Here is a 19,920-nt window from a genome sequence, read left to right on the forward strand (position 1 = left end):
ATGTGCATGGCAATTGTCATAATTTATGTTATTATTAAAACTTTTACTAATTGGAGGTTTTTAGCAGCCTGACCCATGATATAAAATGTTGGATTTTTGTTGGCTTAACCATATATGTTTAGTTATTGAGTCATATGATTTCTGCATTTCCTAAATAATTTAATTTTATTACACATTAGAAATTATTGATACACAATAAAAGCTTTCCTATGGCTTTTCACAATGTACAGCTAAAAATACATGAAACTATAGTGAATGAAAGAATGAATTCTTTAGGCAATACTCTTTATGACTTCCGAAACAAAATAGGAAAAAAAGAAGAAAATTTTAATGGCCTCTGGCAGATATTAATGACAATAATAATGTCATAAATACTATAGTAATGTCTATTTTAGCCTTCTTAGTTTAGTCATTCAGGAGATTTTAACAAAATAAGCCAGTGAGCTTTCATATTCTAAAGAGGAGGTTTTGTTATGAATTTTCTCTGAGGGAAGTACAAGTGCAGAAGAATTAAGAAGTTCATTAATATCCTAATGAAATAACTCTTCTTTCAGGCCCCCTATTTCAGTTTCCTCTTCCAATAAAAGCCTTACTTAAGAAACAAATTTGTTTCATTAAATCAGAATTCTGAAAGTGTTGAGATTCTTAGACTAAAATAAAGAAAACATAGTTTTAAAAAGTCTTCATAATTCACAGCCTAATTTTTGTTTTTGAGATATACTGTGACTTATTTGGGAAAATAATGTGCAAGCCAAACAGGATTCTGGTAGCATTTATTTGAGGTTCTCTTTGTTTATTCTTTGTTGCCTTTTGCCATTTTGAAGACATGACATCTTTTTTTCTAGTAGCTTTTTTAAACTAGTCCCTTTCTCAACACTTTTTTTTTTTTAACTCATAGATGCAGAGAACAAACTGATGGTCTGCAGATGGGAGAAGGTTGGGTTGGGGCTGGGTGAAAAAAGGAAAAGGGATTAAAAAATACAAATTGGCAGTCATAAAAATAGTCATGGGATGTAAAGTACAGCATAGGGAATATAGTCAATAATATTTTATTAAATATGTATGGTTAACATCAGAATGTTAATGGTAAATGGTGCCAGATGTTAGACCCCAGTCTTTGAGTTTTGGCTAAGAAAGAATTCAGAACCAAGACTCAAATACAAGTGAAAGTTTATTTAGAAAGTCATAGAGGTAGAAGAAGTGAGCTAGCTGGGCTGTGTGAACTCAGGAGACAAGTTACAGAGATGATAAAGGGACCCTTGGAGCTTAGGAGAAAGAGAGCAAATATATGTGCCTTGAGGGGAAAAAGGGAGGAAAGGCATGGGAGTACTCAAGAGAGAGCTTGGTCCTTCATCTTAAGGGCTTTTAACTGGAGATCTCAGGGGATGGTCTCAAGAGAATATTCATCAGCTTTCCGGGTGTGTTTCCTCTGGGTTGTGGTCTCCACTGATTGGTTGGTACCAGGGCAGAGGATCATTAGTCATTGCAGCTGGTCCTGGTGTCAGCCATGGCGCTGCCCCACCTGGCCTTGCTGCTTTTCTGGGCCTAGAGCTGAACAACTGAGGCCTAGATGTTATCTTTAGGACTTAATGCCTATAGGAGGGGTTCAGCAAAGGCTTGTATGGGAGTCCTCTGGCCCCCTTGTTCCTCCTCTAAGGGGGTCTATCACATGACTAGCAACCTGTCAGGGGAGGAAAGGCCAGGGGAGGGTCTGAGTCACATGACCAGCAATGTGAAAGGTCAGGGGTTCAAAACAGCATGACCAGTGATATGTTAGGGGAGGAAAGATCACTCTGGGGACAAAGTCCCAGCCCAGTTTTGCTCATTACTAGGCACCCAGGGCTTCCTGCTCTGTTGACCTTCTGTACCTAGCCTATTGTTTCTACTCTGCTCATGTCTCTCTAACTGCCTCCTATATCAAGATGGATAGTCTTATTGGGGTGATCAGTCATAAAGTATATACATGTTTAATCACTATGTTGTACACCAGAAGCTAATATAATATTGTATGTCAACTAAATAAAAAAAAGAACATATCAGATTCATTTTACACTTTTGCCAGAACTGCAGTGACATAAATTTTTGTTTTGATTTGAACTTTTTATGAATTAGTTTTATTACTGGTGAATTTTTAACAGTATAAGAATATGAAAGCAAAAATCAATGCATGAACATTAAGAAAGCAGAATGTTTCTTGTTAGGGATTTTGTCTTGACCTTTGCCAATGAGGGTAGCAGCAGAGAGGGAGATAGTGAGTTAGTAAAGAAAGGGTATCATTACTTGCAACCCTGCTTCTCCTCCCCCACAATACCTGCAGCTGTTTCTTTCCAACTTGGGCTGGACATAATGGCTCTTGCAAAGAAGGGTGGCGGGAAGAAGAAGGGCCATTCTGCCATCAATGGGGCAGTGACCAGAGAATACATCGTCAATATTCACAAGCACATCCATAGAGTGGGTTTCAAGAAGCGTGCCCCTCAGGAACTCAAGGAGATCTGGAAATTTGTCATGAAGGAGATGTATGCATTGACATTAGGCTGAACAAAGCCGTCTGGGCCAGAGGAATAAGGAATGTCCTATACCGTACCCGGGTACAGTTGTCCAGAAAATGTAATGAGGATGAAGATTCGCCAAACAAGCTCTACATGTTGGTCACCTATGTACCTGTCACCACTTTCAAAAATCTACAAACAGTTAACGTGCAGAATTTACTGCTGATTGCCAAATAAAGTTACAAAATTGCAAAAAGAAAAAAAAGAAAAAAAAGGTATCATTTCTTGAGAGAGTCTTTACTAGAGTCAAAAGGTAGCAGTGATCCTTTGAAAATAGAACAGTCTACAGTAGTAATTGAAGGTCTTTTACAAGTCCCTTCACTGCTGCTGCTATTCCTGACAGTGAAGCTATTTTAACTTTTAATTCGCTGAAAGGCAAATAAGGCAGCTGTCTTCACAGTAGGAAGTTAGGGGTGAGTGTTGGAGAAACAGCTTCTCCTTTCATGTAAATTAAAGGAGACTATACTAGAGAAAAGTTTACAGTTACTCTACAGACTCTCAGCAAGCAGGCCAGAGTGCCATCTTTAGTGAGTCTCTTATAACTTCTTTTAATTGGCCAAACACATCAGATCTGAGGGCAGATTTTAGATTGACAGCAATGAAACTGTTGCTGGTTGAAATGGGGTCCTTTCACAGAGTCACAAGAAAAGCATTTCAGGACCCTATGAGAAGATGAGATGTAGTGGAAAGGCTCATTGGAATAGAAATAAAAGACTGCCCCCAGGTTCTTGATGGCTCATCTCTGTCCGTCCGGCTGTGGAAGAAGTCCAGCCTTGTCTTCATCAAGCCCAGAAGAAGGACCAGGGTCCAGAAATTCTGTACCGTTGGTCCGGTCCATGCCAAAGCTTAGTCCAGTTCAGTCTCTGTCCCCACTTGGCTTCGTCTTTGTTCCTGGCTCTGCCCAGTGCTGTGTTGCTGTACCCCGTCTTGCCTTTGGGCCCATGTGGCTACTATGGAGAGAGAGAGAGCTAATGGGAGAGCAGGAGCGCAGGAATGAATGGCAAACAAATGCCTGTTACCAAGCCAGAGGCCTTTGTTAAGCTTTGATTCTATTATCTCTGGCTTTCAAACTGACCAATATCTTTCCCAGTCCTTCATGGGCTTGTGCTGGGGCCTCTCCCTAACGAATCGGTCTTTTCCCAGATTAGACATCTTCCCTTCATGGTTGCCGTCTTGGCTTTTACTGTGCATGCCCTAGTAGAAGGCCCTCCTCATGCACCATCTTGGCTTCTTCTGGGCATGCACCCACCACAGGAATTTCCACTTTATTGTTTTCTCTCTCCCCTGGTAATCCCGGCTAATGACTGGTAACCGATCCTTCCTGCGGCTTCCAGGATTAGGTCCCGAGGGTGGAGGATGCAGGGTTCTCTGTGGAGCCTGTGAATGCTGCAACTTCCTAGTGACGCAGGTTTATTGTCCTACTCAGCTCCCTGGTAGATTAGGCTTAATATCTGATTCAGCTTTCTAGTTTACTTTGCTTAATGTCAGATTCCCTTTGCTCCCTTCCTTTATTAATACTAGCCAACTACCTATGCTAACAAAACATCCCTTCCCTTTTGACTCTTCCTCCGCCTTCTCAAACATCAAAATCCAGAAAACTTTTTGGATGATGCCTGAGTTTAGTATTCTACTTAGTGCTTTGATAAAACCTCATTCTTTCCTTTATGACATTCCTTTTTATCAAAGCATTTTCCTAGAGGAATTGAAGCACATGTGGCAAGAACTAAGATTGCACCTATTTCTCATTAAAGATGCTAGCATCTTCGTCAGTGTTGCACGTGATCTACTAATGGCAACAGCCTCTGGATGAGTCCTTTTGAAGTTGCCCTCTAAAGGTCTCATCAGAAAGCATTAGTCTCTGCATTATCCCCTTCTGACTTCTGGTGGTTTTGTTTTATTTGGCTATTGATTGGTATTACACATCCCTCTTAATGCTAACATTAGGTGATGCTTTATAAGAGCACTTAGTGGAAAATTACTGTATATAAGTAGAAAGTTCATGAGGTAGTTTGAACTATGAGTCTGGGATGCATCTTTAGCCAAATATATGCTCTAACTATAGGACTGATTGGGAATTTTGGTTAAGTTGATTCATTTAACTTATCTCTCCTATACTTTTTGTCTTTTGTAGGGCAAACATGTATTATTTAGATGAATACTTCTCTTTGTATTCAATATAATACATTTTTAATGGCTAATGATTGTGTAGGTAATCTCATATAGGGGAGCAAAAGCATTTCCCTTTGGTTATCATTATAAATTTACTCCTGAACAAATTAAAAATGAAATCATCATTCCTGTCAGAAATGGGCAGGAAAACAAAGGCTTTTTAAGAATTTGCTTTCCCCTGGTGAAATATATTACCAATAATCATTGCAGTCCATAATGCATGTGGTTTGGCATGATGTATTAATTTGCACTGATTTAATGGTTCAGAAATCATTTTTGTTTTACTTTATTGGATTTTCACTTCTGGGAACCTGCAGTCCTCACATATCTTGTGTAAACAAGTTTGCATGATGGTAATCACACTGAACCTGTATGGTGTTAGGACAAATACAAATTAGAAGGCTCAGTTCTCCCTGTTGAAAATAAGGGAAGAGACTTCTCTTCCTCACGTTTTCCTAGAACATTTACTTTAGCAAACTTGTACTTTCTCCTCACTTTCAAACGTATATGAATCCTGAAAACTGGATAGGTCTATGTCTCAAGTTTATGACCCAAGGATATTTTCCTCAAGAACCTGCGAGCCATCTCTTTGAAATGTAAACATCAAGGAAATTAGTGTCCCTGTATCCTAGTGTGAAGGGTAGGGCAGGAGAATTTGGTGGGAGCCTTGTACTAAGTTGCAAAACTACTTCTTGTCATAAAGATAGGAGGGGTTTGTTTTTCCTCTGGATAAAGCCAATTACCAGGTACATTTAAGATGAACCATGTGTGACAAATGACGCTGTCAAGTTCTCTTACTTGAGGACTAGTTATTGTTTATCTTGAAAATACGTGGCTAATGATTTGTATCTGCTAGGCTATATAAAAGAATGAGATTACCTTTCATCTTTGCACTTTCTTAGCAGATTGCATGTGATGCTCATTACATTCTAGTTTAATGCTTCTTCAAAATAGAATTTTCTTCTTCTTTTTCTCTGTTACCTTTGGGGAGAGAACTTGTGAGTTCTGAGAAGATTTTGTTTTTAGTTATATTTCCCCAACAGTTGTCATGGACTATTATAAAAAGTAACACTTTGACCAATTTGTGCTTTTGGTTGTTCTGTGTCTTTCCTTCTTTAATCAGATGTTCAATTCAGAGTACCCTCTTGGCTAAAAAGCACTGAGGATTAAACAGTATTATGTAAAAAGAAAACAAGACATTCATTAGCATTTTTTTTGCAAAAGAACAGCTTTCCAAATTCAACTGTGAAAGCTATTGTGCAGAGAGCATTAGCTAAGTGGCACGTTTGTCACTTTTTCTTTTAGTTAGTACTTAAATCCTCTCAAACAATCTATTTTTAGGCTAATATTATTTCATTAAAGTTATTACTATTCATTTTAAATATCACTTGCTTGCAATTATACAGTCTGTAGAATCCTGCAAAATGTTAAACTTGGCATTGCTAACTCAAAGGTGACTTGTGGCACAGGAGTGATTTATGCCCGTGGAATTGCAGAGGTCTAAAAATAGGGCTTGATGTTACATTAATATGTACTGCAGTACACAGGCACAATAGGGTTAGAGGAGATGGAGTTTCATCCTAGACTCGCAGTTTGCTTGCTTTTGTCTCCGAGTCTGAGCAGCACTGGAATAATTAGACATTGCTCATTTATCATTTGTATCATTTCCCATCAGTGCATACCATCCTGCCCTGCCAGCTCCTAGGTGTGCACAAGCAAGCATGTACTCTGTAAATAGCCGTTCTGCACAACTCTAGTTGCTGTCTTAATTTGAAGATATCCTCTGTACATTGGACTGGACAATGACAGACCATTGCTGCTGGGTTCTGCTGGGGTAAGTACGTAAGTATGACTTTGACCTTAGCACGAGATCAGAAATGAAAGCGTCCAGCTAGATATACAGCACATATTACAGATTCCAGGAAGGTGTTTCTATTGACAAGGTAAATGCCAGCAGTTCTGGACAAGTAGCATTTCTGAGTGAATGGCAAGCATTTTGGTCAAGGTTTCCTCTGGTCTGATGCTTCTGATTTCAGATGTAATGAGGGAGATGACAGGCATTGACAGGTGCCTTTCTGAGCATGAACTCTGATCACATGAGAGGAAGTCATGTAATTGAGTTCACACATCTTTGTCAATAGGGCTATAGGTTACTTGAGCATAAGGGTATGCTGTAGAGAAAGAAATCAGGGCTAGTACCAGCCAGAATATATATGGGTGACTTAGGAATTGGGTAGTTTCTCTACTTGTTGAATGGACTGTTGATAAGACACAAAGATGACAGAGAAACTGTGCTCAGCATAGCCCCAAAGCCTTTTTTAATGAAATCTATGAAGATTGAACATGATAGTTATAGGTTCACTTCAATATCGTGAATTGCTAGCTTAATTTTTCTCAACCAGAATATATTTGATTAACTTACTTTATAACTGATGAGGGAGTTTGGTTCAGGATATATTATCTACACTAATAAAAGAGAAACATGCAAATTGATGTCACTCCACTACACCCACCAGCCAATCAGAGCTACTATGCAAATTAACCCAACAAATATGGTGGTTAATTTGCATACACAGGCGTGGCGTGAAGACTGAAGACTGAAGAGGCTTGGCTTCTCTGCTGCGGCTGGACCAAAGGCCTGGGTCCCAGGTGCCAGAGGAAAACCGGTGCCGGCAGCCAGGGGAAGGAAGGCCTATTGCGCAAATCTTCATGCAACGGGCTTCTAGTTGTCTTATAAAAAGGGAGTTGTTTAGATTTGGTGGTAGCTCTGGAATTCTGAAAAGCCATGGTAATTTAGAGTATTTCTGACATTGTTGTTTAATAAGTAGCTCAGTTCTTGGAGTTTATGGAAAAGATCTCAGGGATCACCCTTTCATCAATAATTTTACATTTTTGTAATGGCTTCCATGTTGCTATGGTGAAACAATGTGGAACATGTTATGCTAGTCACTAGTTGCCAATTTAAATGCATACTGGGAAGAGTAACCTGATTTTCAGGGAGCACTAACTTGATCTTAATAAATGTTGATGTTTAATTATGACCTTTAAGTTATATTTTTTGAAGAAAAATGTCTCATGTTTTCATGACATGAACTGTTGAAAAGTCCAGATACTGTGACTATTTTTAAAAATGGACTTAGATATTTTAAATATAGCAATAGTTTCTGAATGCAACCTATTCCATTTTAATAGAAATAAAACCTAGTGAATCTGCTCCCATTACCTACATTATACTAAAAAACACATATAGTCAGTGGAGGCCTGGCTGGTATGCCTCAGTGGTTGAGCATTGACCACTGAACCAGAAGGTCATGGTTCAATCTCCAGTAGAGGGCGTGCAGGAGGCAGCTGATCAATCATTCTCATCATAGATGTTTCTATCTCTCTCCCCTTCTCCTTTCCTCTCTCTGAAATCAATAAAAACATCCTTTAAAAAAACAACAGAAGTGGACAAAGCACTAGTTACAGTGAGAGCAGAAAGGAAAATTTCCTCTTACACTCTTACAGTTAACTATGCAGCAAGAAGAAGCTTGCTCCCACCAGCTTCACTTCAGCTTCTTAACCAGGCAAACTCCTACCTGTCCTTCAAAATCCATTAGTAATGTTGGCTCCCCCGCCCCCCCCCCCCCGGGACTCTTTTTCCAACCTCTTGTTCTACCCACAGGCAGAGATGATTACTCTCTCAGCACTTTGTTCATAGCACTGCTTTATATGTTTTAGAATTTATTTTTATATTTTCCTCCTTCCCTTGACTGAGTTCCTTGAGGACAGGGATTATTCCTTATTCATTTCAATATGCCAAAGCCTAATGCAATTACACCTAGAGTGGGTATTCAATAAATATTTGTGAAAAGTCGGAAATGTTAATGGACTCTCAAACAGACTTCAGAAATGGTCCATCCTGATGGTGGTGATGGTGCATGCCCTCTGATGGATTGCTCTTGTAAAAGCTGCACCTAGGCTCCTGCAACCCATTAGCTGCAGACCACCTACCTTGAAACCCACTTACATGTTACAGTTCTTTGTTTTTCAGGAAAAAAGCCAGGTTTGGGTTTACAGCAGAACTAACTCCCAATCTAAGGAATTTTGTAACAAACTATTGTATGATGAGTGTGCATCTCCAAGTAAATGCAAAATACCTTTAATGTAGGTTCAAATTCATGATAAGCATGATAATGGATTGAAGATGTTTCAGTTCTTTGCACCGTTAGACTTATTTAAGAGATGGTATGGTAATTTGGTGTCAGCCATGTGGGTCAAACCATGAGTCAATTGTGTATTGGCTCTTCTTGTGTCATTGGACAAGAAACCTAGATTGTGAAGTGCTGGCTCCTCAAGCAGCCCTGATATTCAAGGGCCCTCTTAGAATCCTCAGGACTTTCCTGGGCCTTGGTTAATTCTAGAGCACTCTTCAAAAAGACTCCAATTCAGTTATTACTGAATAATCTGGCAGTAATTTAGGCCATTTCTGTATTGTGTGTGTTTGCACATGGGTATCTGATTTTCTGCATGTGTGGGCATTGTTTTAAGTCAGTTTGGGCTCCCACCCATGGGCGGGGTGGCTTCAACAACAGACATTTAGTTCTCAGTTTTGGAGCCTGGACGTCTGATATCCGGTTGCCAGCACGGTTTGGTTCTCGGCAAGGGCTCTCCTTTTGGTTTAGTTTTCTGGTGGTATTTTCACATGGCAGAGGAGAGAGAGAGAGAGAGAGGGAGAGAGGGAGAGAGGGAGAGAGGGAGAGAGGGAGAGAGGGAGAGAGGGAGAGAGGGAGAGAGGGAGAGAGGAGAGAGAGAGAGAGAGAGAGAGAGAGAGAGAGAGAGAGAGAGAAACTGTTGTGTTTTTTCCCTATAAGGGCACTAATCCCATTCATAAGGGCTCCACCTTCATGACCTAATGATTTCCTAAAGACCCCACCTTCTAGTACCATCATGTTGAAGGTTAGGATTTCAATGTAAGAATTTTGAGGGGCACAAACATTCAGCCCATCATGGGTATGTCTTCAAGTGTCATAATTAAGAAGTATTCCATAGGAAACTATAGGCTCTAGTGTATCATAGTGATTAAGACCGACCTTTTTTTCTGATTTATCCCTACCACTTACATTTATCCCTACCACTTGCCTTATTTTCCTTGGTTTCTGTGATCATGGAAATCAAAATAGTGCCTATCTTTAGGCCACAGCATGAGCTGAGCATTGTCCATGCCCACGCATTATCATTCATATTGTAGTCTATGTGACTGGCATCTCCAAGTTTGAAGAGCATAATGAATGAAGACCTGCTTGGTTATGAGCAGTAATGAGTCACTGCACATAGCTAGCACTGTGCTTGACATTTAGGATGTGCACAATAAATGATCACTTTCATCCTTATAGGAAGGTTCTCAGTGTTGTTGTTTTTTTCTTAATCTTCATCCAAGGACATTTTTTCCCATTAATTTTTGGAGAGAATGGAAGGGAGGGGGAGGGACACACAGAGAGAGAAACAACAATGTGAGAGAGATGCATCGATTGGTTGCCTCCTGCACATGCCCTGAGGATCAAGCCTGCAACTGAGATATGCACCCTTGACCAGAATTGAACCCAGGTCCCTTCAGTCAGCTGACGCCCTAACCACTGAGACAAACTGGCTATGGTTCACTGTTGTTTTAAGAAGGCTGGATAGGATAAGGGGTATGACATGGGCTATCACAAATGACATTTTGAAGTGATGCTAACAGGTGAGTAAGGGTTTGAAAATATAATCCATGTTATGATCATTGCTACAGTCTATGTTTAGAAGTCAGCTTGTTTGCTAGAAATCCCAGACCATACTGTATAAATGTACAATTACACATTTTATGTATTTGGAGGTGATTTTCTATCTTCAATCTTGCTTTCTGAGACATCAATCCTTTAGAATATAACTTTTACTATATGTAAGGGAATAAACTGAGGAGGCCTCTAAAAGAGTGATTCCAAAGATTTTACTGTGAAGACAGGGAATTGACTTTGAGTTCTTCCGGAATTTTAATGACTCTTAATAAACTTATAGTTCTGAAACAATATGGTTATCTTGTTTCCCCATCCACAGAACAGCAAATCTGAAGGAGTGAGTGTGTGTGCGTGCACCCATATGTATGTGGAAAGCTACTATTATGAAGGGACAGTGTTTTTGGCGCATATAATACACAGTGATAGCCAGTGGAACAATCTAAAGCTTGATCTAAAGGGCTAAAAAAGAAAAATGAAAACAGCAACAACACCAAAACTCCACATTGCTGATATCCCTGAGATGTTAAGAAAATATGTTCAATATTTTCTATTTTTAAAAGGAAAGTCACATTTAAAATGCATTCCCATTTTATGACCATTTATTAACTAAAACGTGACCTACATGAAAACAACTTGTTAGCTAAGAGGAGGCAGCATGATGTGGTGAAAACAGAAGTTGGAGTTGTACTTAGACTGGATTTACATTTCATCCAGATTCATGTCTATGCTTAAGGGATGTGGGCGGATTACTTAATGCTGTGAGTTTGGTTTTCTTATCTTTCTTATCCATGAAGTGGAAGTAATGCTTCCCACCATACAGGGGTGTTGTGAGGCTCCAATGACTTCATATGGTGTCAAGTGAAGCCAGCATATTGCTCCCTCCCAATATATTAGTTCCCTCCTTATCTGCTTGGTGAAATTTGTTTATCTGAAACACCCCATTCTCAATGAGATTTCACTACATTGCTATTTATCTGACTGGAAATTAAGTTTATAATGCACATCTCAGATAATAACTGGTCATTGAATTCAGTAATTATGAACTCTGAATGATTTCGACACCGCTAAAAGACTGCAGGTATGCGTCTATAGTAAAGTGCTAGGGTGGTCTAAGAGTTCTAAAAGGATTTGTTCTGTAGTTTTGTGAGGTTTCTGGAATGTTAGGACTTTCTAGGATGAAAAAGGAAAGATAAATTTTATTCATTGCTAGTGCTACCAAAGTTAAGAAGACTGGTCACATTCTTGTGTTAAATGCACTTTTAATATAGTTCAGATAATGGTAGTGAGCTGTGTTACAATTCACTCCCCCCCCCCCCCCCCCACACACACACTTACTATTAGGTACTTCTTGTTATTATTATATATCTGATTGATTTGGAGGATATTCTAAAGACTTACACTATTGATTAGGCAGAATGTTTCTATACTTTGTGATTTATCAGTTTCGCTCTTTTATTATTATTACTACTAGACTCAAATCGAAAAGATCCACAGATCCCTTTTTATCATGGAATTTTTAGTTTTTTTTAATGACATATACAGGATTGAAGAATTTTATGAAAACTGCCTAATTCCTTTAAATTTATCTAAAATACTCCATCTGCTTTGTAACCTCTAGTGTTCTTATGGTTTATTAGATTTATTTTGCAAACATTTAATGTGTAAATATAATTTAATATGCTTCCTACAGGTGTTTAATTAGGCTTTAATTTCTGCCACTAGAATTAAATCCAGCAAAGTGTGTGTAGGTCTCTAAATCATAGTAATATCTCTCAATGTTAACTGGTCAAATGTGAATTTGTATCTTGGTTTAATTTTAATATCTTTAAGTCTCCGAGGGATTCTGATATCAGATTACTACATTAAAGAGATTATTCTTCAGCTTTTGGGGTGGGGGCTATTTTAATAGCTAGGACTAATTCTGTTGCAAGTGACTGAGAATTCCAACTTCAACTAGCTTAACAAAAAAGAATTGATTGGCTGATGTAGTTTGGAAGAATACTTGGACAGATTGGAGACAGAGAAGGAAGAATTAGGGCCTTAATGAGTGGACTTAATGATGGCAGAAGTCTCTACCTATTTTTCTTTACCCATGTTTTTATTTTTTTCTACATTTGTTCTATTTGGAAGGATTTTTCCATAAGGCAAGGACATGGCCATTGCAGCCCAATCTTAGCAACTCCAGTGCAAAAACATTTTCTTTCCCCTCATGTTCATTTGTCAGGGCCAGGAAAGACTCTGATTGGGCAGGCCTTAGTCATGTGCCCATGGGGGTGATGGGAAAGCTTGCTAGGCTCAGGTAGGTCAATCTGTCACTCACTCTGAAATCTACTGAAAATCTGATGAGTATTATGGACCTTTACAGGAAAATCTCTAACCATAAATGGATCTAAGTATTTTAGAATAGTTTTTTGGGAAGCTAGTTATAGTTTCTCCTTAGATGTTTATGGACTTCAAGTTAACAACACCTGTGATAAAATGTTAAGAGAGCATGATTCATCATTGAAATAAAAGTTTAGCAAATGTATTTTTATTTCCAATATATAAAATTCTTTCTGTTTAAAAAAGTGTGTGTGTGTCTGTGTAACTCCAATAGCATTCAAGCAATAACTCCTTATAATATATGGGAATGTATAGATTTTATCTGGGGATCAACTGCACAACCTTAAAACATCTTTGAGGTTTATTTTGTTTGTTTGTTTTAATCCTTATCTGAGGATATTTTTCCATTGACTTTTTTTTTTTTTAGAGCGAGTAGAGGGGATGGGGAGAGACAGAGAGAGAAACATCAATGTGAGAGAGACACATCAATTGGCTTCCTCGCGCCAGGGCTGGGGGATCAAGCCAGCAACCGAGATACATGCCCTTGACAGGAATTGAACCCACGACCCATCAGTCCTTGGGTCGATGCTCTACCCACTGAGCAAAACCGGCCAGGGCAACATCTTTAAGTTCTGATTATAAAGTTGCTTCCAAGAACAGTGAACACAGCTAAGAAGAACCAGAACTAATTATTGGCTTTGCGACATAGAATAAAAGAGGGATCTTGGTGTCTCTAATAAGTCAAGGTTTTTCATGAAAAATCAGAGTGGGATATACTAGTAAGTGACTGGAGAGATAGAAGAAACTCATTGAAATGAAGTGGGGTCCACCTCTAAAGTGTACAAGGCAATTTCCAATCTATATATATAAGCATAATATGCAAATTGACTGGATGGCAGAACGACTGGTCGCTATGAAGCGCACTAACCACCAGGGGGCGGATGCTCAATGCAGGAGCTGTCCCCAGTCCGCAGGCTCTGATTGCCTTATTGGGACCTGCCGGCCAACCTCTTGGTTCCTCCCCCTAGCCGGCAGGCTCCAATTGCCCGATGGGGAATGGGGAACCGGGGATGGGTGGTGGCAGGTGTGGGGGTCGGGGTTGGCTTCCAGCAGCCAGGGAACACCAGCCCTGATCACAGGCCAGGCCTAGGGACCCTACCCATGCAAAAACTTCATGCACTGAGCCTCTAATATTTTAATAATGATAACTCAATGTTGTAAATGCATGTCTCTATAATCAGTCTCTTATCTTCCATTCCTGCCTTCTTGTCAATCTTGTCAACACTGTTCATTGGTCAATCCTTATGCTAAAAATGTTTAACATGACCTCTAAGCTATGATCTGGCTCCTACGTTTCTCTCGCACCTCATCATATGCCAATTTCACCTTCACTGTGTTTACTTACATTGCCATTTTGACTGGAGGTGACTGACCTTTCTAGTCCTTACATGTACAAACCTCTCCTTGTTCTGAGGCCTTTGCCCAGGTTACAACTTATTCCTTGAGTGTCTTTTTCCACTTTTTTCTTGACTTTGTCCTACTTATCCTTGGTATAATTATTACTTCCTTAGAAAGGCCTTCTGGAACCAAGTCTAAATAAACTCCTTTCTGTTTTTCCTCTTTAGTATTGTATTACTGCAACATATATTTTTAATGTTTCTTTTCCTTTTGCATTATAAGTGCTATGCAATGAAGTATCATGTCTGTTTTGTTCACTTGGTGCCTAAAACAGTGCCTGGGATATAATTATTACTAAGTAAATGCTTTTGAATAATCAGTGAAGAATGGGAAAGGAAATAGAGGAGATTAGAAACAGTTGCAACAGCTGAATATAAAGCTTAGAATAGCAAGGAGTGGTAAATAGCAGTAGACATTCTGACGGTCAAGTCAAAAGAGAGATAGATATACAAGCAAAAAGCGGACAGAACAGCATTGCCATCTGGGGCATGGGGCTGTGTGAATTAAGGCATGTGTCCCACAAAGACATGCACAGGCACATGAGCCCCTGCTCAACAGCCCCTGAGCGAATCAGTGTGATATTTGAGAAGCCTGGTAATCAGTCCAGCTTATCACCTGGGAAACAGTTTGCACACTGCCTGTAAGTGACAAGCTCAGCCATTTGTGCCTGTGGTTGTACACGAGCAACACTACTGGTTTGACTTCATTTGTAATATTGAGTTATCATTATTGAAATATTGGAAATTGCCTTATACACTTTAGAGGTATTTTTATTAAAAACAATTTACTTTCTTCTGGTAATACTTACAAAAAGGAAGACTCAGTTATAATTGGGATTTATAATCCTGGATTAGAAATAATAAAACAAATTATTATTTATAATAACACATATTTATAATATTAAATTGTTATCACCTAATTTAGTAAACGCTTTTAAAATAAAATTTATTCCCTGTTCTTCAGTTAATATTTTGCATTTGTTTATCAATGAATAGAATCTCATTGTGATGAGCTATGTTTTTTTATCTCAGCTTTTTAAAAACAATTTTCTTTTTTTAATCCTCACCAGAGGATATTTTTTACATTGATTTTTAGAGAGAATGGAAGGGAGGAAGGGGGGGAGAGAGAGAGAGAGAGAGAGAGAGAAAGAGAAATCTATGTGAGAGAGACACATCAATCAATAACTTCCCACATCACCCTGACAAACCTACAATCCAAGGATGTGCCCTTGACCAGGAATCAAACCTGCAGCCATGCATTGCTCAGGCTGATGCTCTCTACCACTGAACCAGTCCAGCCAAGGCAAAAACACAAGTTTCCTTTTAAAAAACTTGAAAAAATGTTTTTTAGTTATAGTTGACATACAATGTTATATTAGTTTCAGGTGTACAACATAGTGATTAGACATCTCTATAACTTATGAAGTGATCACCCCATAAGTCTAGTACCCATCTGGCAACCATTACAATATTTATTTATTTATTCATTCATTCCTCACCCGGTGATATTTTTCCATTGATTTTTAGAGAGAGTGGAAGGTAGCAGGAGACACACACAGAGAAAGAAACATCGATGTGAGAGACACACATGGATTGATTGCCTCCCGTACATGCCCGACCAGGGTTGGGGATTGAGCCTGCAACCGAGGTACATGCCCTTGACTGGAATTGACCCAGGCCCTTCAGTCCACAGACTGACACTCCATCTTCTGAGCCAAACTGGCTAGGGCCCATTACAATATTATTGACTGTATTGCCTATGCTGTACTTTACGTCTCCATGACTGGTTTTACAGCTGGCAATTTGTACATTTTATTTTCTTTCCTTTTTCTGTCACCCCCCCAGCTTCCCTCTCATCCTGCAGCCACCAATTTGTTCTCTGGATCTATGAGTTTGTTTCTGTTTAGTTTGTTCTAAATGGTTTCCTTTTGATTCAGATATAGTTGGAGCAGAGCCCCCTCACCTTCCCGCGTTTGCTGTATAGTACTTATGTGATTTTAGTGTTTGTATTAGCAGCGACTTGTGAATGCTTGCTTTTGAAAGAGCACATCTCAATCTAAGCAACATCTTTAACATCAGGGTAGGAGTGTCTGGATCCTTCTGGGGAGTGAGCTGTGCTTAAAGACATTAAGAGCCCAGCAGATAAGATCCCCAAAGGAGAGAAGCAAAAGTCACCCTCTGCTTCTCTTGATAAAAGTTTCCCTATCTTACTGTGGGATGTTGGCTTCATGGTAGTGGGAACTGGTAATATAAAAAGGTATTAAGAGTGATATGGTACCATGAGAGACATTTTCCAAAGATCAGTCTTTGTGAAAGTTTACTCTTTGAACCAGATCTGTAATGCTCTTTTTCTCAGAGCTTTGCATAACTGGCTCCTTCTCATTTTTTAGATTTCATTTCTAATACCCATCCTCAGTGAGGCTTTCTGAGGTATGTCAGTTCTCAAAGCCTTGGTTCATACTTGAGGATTGGCAGAAAGGGATTCATCTTTGAACAATGTTCGTTTTCTTCTGCATTACTACGAATCAGAAAATAACCATTGCAAGGGTGCCCATGAGTATAACAACACAGGGGTGAGGATCTTTGCTGATTCCTGGAATCTCCTGTGTTTTTTAGAGCCTCCCCCAAAGTTTAATAGAATCAGGTGTAAAAGACCCTTTTTAGGCTAGTGTGAACAATGGGCATCTCAACTTATGGGGCCTGCTTTATTTGAGTGGTGCCACTGAGATGTAGGTACTGGATTCATAGTTTTTTCTTGCCGTGGCACTTCTACATTGTATTTACTGCTGTGCCATCTGGGTTTCAGGGTGTTAGGCCTGACAGGGGTCTTCTAGGCCTTTCCCTATCATCCCTTTTATTCTTTACTACCGTGTCACGTTTACTTCTCTCATATATTTGAAAAACACTCATTTATTTTATTTGTTTACTTGTTTCTTGACTGTGTACCCCTCACTATGTTAACTCTAGCAGAGTGGTAATTATATCCCTTCTCTGAGGTTCAGCCTAAGTGCCAAGCGAAGTGTCTGACACTTACGGACCTTATATTTCCTACTCCCACAGTGTAAGGCTTATGACGCTCTTGTGGTTGTATCATGAGGTAGGGAAGTTTGCTAAGAGCATGCAAGCCAGACACTCACTGCATCACTCAGATCCCTTAGCAAGACCTTATCTATGAGGTCTGGGACCTGGAATCTGGGGGCAGGTAAGCAGGTATAATGATACTATTAGAAACATCCTTAGCATTTGGAAAACTAAGGAGACTTTGTCCATGACTAATGTTTTACTATCATCCCTTCCTATCCTTGCAAGTTTTAGTACTTCTGAAGCATACATTTCTCTAATTTTTTTTTCATGATAATTTGGCCAATAGTCTAAGCACTATAGCTCTGTAGTTCAGAGCACAGTCTAGATTGAGTCACCTGTGCTCCCTTCCTGGCCCTACCTCTTTTGAGCTATGAGATTTTTGCTGGTTTCTTAGTCTCTCTGATCTTAGTTTCTTCATTTAAAAAATAAAGCTAATTTATAGAATGTATTTTACAAGGTTCTTATAAAGATGAAATGAAGTCATATGTTCAGTGTGTTTAGAACAGTATCTGAAAGACAGTAAGCATTCAATGCTAGCCAAAATAAATGAACAAATTATTATATTAGATAATTCAGGGATAAAATTTAGGTTTACATTTATCTATTTCCCCTATGTTATTTGTCTATCTAAAGTTTTAAAAGTTAAACCAATTTCTTCCTAAAATTCTTTCTTATTAAAGCCAAGAGTCAATAATACAGATATTTTTTATTTAAGTTGGGAGGCCAACCCTGAGAAGGATGGGAAAGGTTGGCTACTAGGCACTTGAATTTACAAATAACCACAGGAAGGAATTTAAAAAACACGGAAGTTCCTGAATGTATAATCAAAGTGATTGATATCTCTCAAAGTATTCAACGTTGCTGCAATTGCTCAGTACATGTTAAAATCTCCTCCTTTGGACCTGCCTTCAGAGCAAATTTACACTCTTTACAAGGACATCTGCCTTTTTATTTTGTAGTTAAATCTTGTTTTAGATTCAAGATAGTATTACTCAATTTTATCATTCACCTGATTTATTGGACTTGACACTAAATAATATTGGTTCTTTAAAAAAACCCACTTCAAAGTATGAATATGTGGTCCTCTGAGGACAATCAAAAGAGTGTGATGTGACTTTAGAGATGTTTTTGAAGGTGGAATTCCAAAAAGGTCTGAGCATATGGCACTATCATTGGAATGTGGTGCAGCCTTATAAGATTATCACTTTGAGGAGAACAGTACCTACTTGGATGTATAAGTACTAGCAGTCATTATCTTTATAGTTAAAATTTGACTCCCCAGATGTCTTGTTGATTCTCTGCTTTCTAAGATACATAACTTTGAAGCCACAATTCATTTGAATGTGTACATTCTATTAGTTTAAAAAAATCTAGCAATGACAGTATGCACTCTATTTTTTGTCATTGTTGGATCTTACCATTAAACATTTATCACTTTAATTACACATACTTGAAATCTTCATTTTCATCATCAATGCTACCTTGATAAACCCAAAGCATGCACACAAGAGTGGCTTATATTAAAACCATAGAAATGGATTTAGACATTGAGTAACAGTACAACACATTCCTGAAAATGGTTTTATAAAGAAGATAATATTTTCCCAAAGGAGCAATATTGTTGGAAGTTTTGCTTCTAGCTGATGACAGAAAATCAAATAAATCAGAGATGTAGCAATAATGTATTATAAATGCAAAATTATAACAGTCAAGACCTTGATAATATTCTAATATAATAAAGTTGTGTACTAAATCCTATCAAATGTCTAAAAATGTAATGGTTATATTGATTAGAAAGAGGATATAAATGGCCTACCAAGTTATTATATTGCAAAGAAAATCTCTATTGATGTGTGAAGTTAACTGGAAATGAATGTCTAACCAATAATAAATGGCAATTATTCATTTAATTATAATGCTCTTAAAAATTATATGGGATTTGGAGGGAGATAATTTGCCAGGCCTGTGTCTCAGAAACTGTCTAAGGAAATTTAAACATTATGCCTTTTTTTCCCTTGATAGAATATTTCTGCAAAAGGCAGACCTTGGAGCTATTAATCTTGGAGCCATCTCCTAACCTACTTTAGTAGATTTTCAATACATTTGTTAATGAGTTGATTGCTTGCTTGATTCATTTATTAATTCATTGATTCACATATATATATGTATATATATATACATATATATATTTATATATCTATATCACATTCTAGGCTCTGTTTTTGACATTGGGTAGTTGAATAGAAATTAGTAAAGGAGGCTAAGAATGAGTGGAAGGAAAACCAGGTGAGTGTTGTGTTGGGGAAGTCAAAAAGATATTTTAAGGTAACTGAGATGATTATTTGTGTCAAGCAATATGAAGACTGAAAACTGACCATGGAATTTATCAAGATAAAGAGTCATTTATGACCTTGATAGTAGTGGTCTTGGAGACAATGGAGATAGGAGTTTAAGCAACTCTTTTAAGGAGGTTTGCTATAAAGCAGAAATGGGGAACAACCAGCCGGCCTGTGGAATCATCTGTTCTGGCCCTGCCAAGGCATTAGGGGTGAGTTAATTAAATGTTTGACCAAATACAGCAGGCTA

At 38.5% G+C, this 19,920-nt stretch overlaps 1 protein-coding gene and 1 pseudogene across 2 annotated transcripts in view; both read left to right on the forward strand.

Annotated features, from left to right (window-relative positions):
• The window catches only part of TAFA2 (TAFA chemokine like family member 2), a 469,616-nt gene that overhangs the window by 70,921 nt on the left and 378,775 nt on the right, over positions 1-19,920 (forward strand). The gene's annotated exons all lie outside the window — the stretch shown is intronic.
• LOC118650629 lies at positions 2,347-2,726 on the forward strand (annotated as a pseudogene).

Source organism: Myotis myotis, unplaced genomic scaffold, assembly GCF_014108235.1.
Source record: "Myotis myotis isolate mMyoMyo1 unplaced genomic scaffold, mMyoMyo1.p scaffold_m19_p_3, whole genome shotgun sequence".
Lineage (NCBI taxonomy): Eukaryota > Metazoa > Chordata > Mammalia > Chiroptera > Vespertilionidae > Myotis > Myotis myotis.